This window comes from Condylura cristata, unplaced genomic scaffold (assembly GCF_000260355.1).
Source record: "Condylura cristata isolate star-nosed mole 26May11 unplaced genomic scaffold, ConCri1.0 scaffold00005, whole genome shotgun sequence".
Classification (NCBI taxonomy): domain Eukaryota; kingdom Metazoa; phylum Chordata; class Mammalia; order Eulipotyphla; family Talpidae; genus Condylura; species Condylura cristata.
The window spans coordinates 11007292-11009716 of record NW_004567106.1 but is presented as its reverse complement, the minus strand read 5'-3'; positions in this window follow the sequence as shown (position 1 = coordinate 11009716).

Sequence of the window (2425 nt, the reverse complement as noted above, 5' to 3'; positions counted from 1 at the left end):
TTCTTCCTCTAATAATCCTGGAACAGTGGTTTTTAAAATAAATTCCATAATTATGCTGTGATTAGTACATTACATTGTGTTAAATATTTGTGCGCATTTTGACCTCTACATACAGCAAGTTAATTTTGTTCAACATATTGTTTTGAAGAATATCTAGTTTTAGCTACAAGCACTAAAAATACATGCAACATTTGTTATGCTTCTGTCATGACTATTTCTTTACCTTTTAATATATTGGAATTCTCAGAAAATGGCCTTATTAGGGGGGAGCTCTCCTTTAGGTTCCCAGGAACCTTACAGTGAATTCTCTATATAGCAAATCTTTCTTTCACTGATAATAGCAATTTCTATAACATCTCTTCAATGTATTCTTGGTTTAAAAGAGCTGCCCTTTTTAAAATCAGGAGGGGATAGAAATAAAAGGCATATGGAGAGACCAATTCCCCATCACATATAAAATGACAATAATCATGAGTCACCTATCTCCGGGCTCTGGAACATTATACATGATAATTCACTGTACAGAACTTTTAAGAGTTAAAAGTAAAGTCACGAAAAGCACTTCACTTTCATTGTGCACTTTTGTCTGAATTCTTTGTTTCTGGTCCATGGTGAGATAAGAATGGAAATCGGAGAATTTGCATTTAAAAACTTTAGCAGAAATTGACAGAGTAACTTTACTTCTACAAATCAAACAATAAAAGATTTGGACTTGTATTTTCTGTATCTTATTGTTTCCTTCATTTTTTAGTAATTCATTTTCATTGTATTTCACAAAGGCAAAGAAAAATCTGTCCATCATACATAGTTTGAGAAGTATTAATAAAAGGTATTATTATCTTTGAAATTTTGCTTAAGAACCATTACCTTTCTAACTAGGAACTAATTATATGTCATTATTTGAGAAACTGTCTCATACCAAGTATAAAGAGTTGCAAGCATACAAACAAGTTCCAGAAATAGTTCACTTCGTATTAAGTAACCTGGCTACTTGGGAATCAGAAGCCATTTCCCCCCATGAAATAAGATAAACCTGGGGTTATTTCTAGTGTGTTCTATCCACTTCAGTTATCTTAAGAAATTGAAAAGCTGTGTTATGAAGTTTAGTAACCAGTATAAATGGTAACATTTAATAACCAGTGCCCTCTTTTCTCTTTGTAAAGAAGACAGACTTCTGATTTCCAAACCAGAAAATACCTCTCTTCTCCATTCACCTGAGAGAGAAAGGTAATGCCTAGCCCAGCCATCATATGTTGGTGGGGAAAGGGGAAGGAGGGTTTAGTTCTGCAGAATTTGCTTCAACAGCAACACTCAGAAAGAGGGAGAGTTTGGAGCTACAGTATTCTTATTGCAAAGTAATGGTGGAGTTGTGAGATCAAGTTTGAGGCGCTCACTGACCATGTTAATAAAATTCAACAGAAATTTCTCCAAGAGTCTTTGAAACTGAAGTTAGGCAGGTTTTGCAGGGCTTGAAAGTCCTGGTTCTTTTACCAAATGCCTCCATTCAAAACTTCAGGGCATTGACCCCCTCGGAGCTGAGCACCATGATGGCAACTCAGCTTCATCCTGAACAGAGATCTGTCAGGGGTTACTTCAAGGGATTTAGTTTTCTTTGCATTGTTATAGTTTGAAAAGGTTGTGGAAACAAGTGTAGGCCTGATAAAAAAACAGAAATTGGTAGTTAGTGATACCTCTGTGGATGAGGGGGAAAGGGAAGTGTACATAAGACATTTTTGTTTTGCTATCCTGAGGGATTCTAAAAGATAAAGACTTTCAGCACTTTCATTTCAACTGAAACCAGGCTGAATTATTAAGAACATAATTATTTTAAAGGCTAGGAATAATCAAAAGGGAATATACACAGAGGGCAGCACACATACCTTTAAGTCCATGAATACACTTTTATGGACTTGCCATATTCAGAATCCTTGGAACCAAAGTTTCAGACATAAGACAGATGCCCTGGCAACAGTTCAGACCCTGTTTTAGGTTCTTGTTCTAAATTCTGGTATTATATGTGGGGTTCTTCTGAGTGATTGGCAACAAAAATTTCCATAAAGAAGGGATTCCCACCTTTACTTTCCTACCAGGTCAAGGACAATTTTGACAGAATTCATAACCAAAGTGACTGGCAGATAGAATTCCAGGGGTTCATGACTTTGAGTAAGAAAAAAAAAATCTTGATTCAAATGGAATGTAGTATTTTCTTCATTATGAAAGTGGAAAGCAAACCTCAGAAGCCTTAGCAGTATTTGTCACTGTGTTATTATTAGAAAGAACAGTTATTTTTGTTATTTCATTACAGTGTTGCAGATATCTTGAAATAAAATTATTCTTATTATAATTATTTGAAAGAATGGTGCTAGATTATGTTATGTAATGTGTGGTTATTATAGTACAAACTTTTTCTTTAATAATATAATAG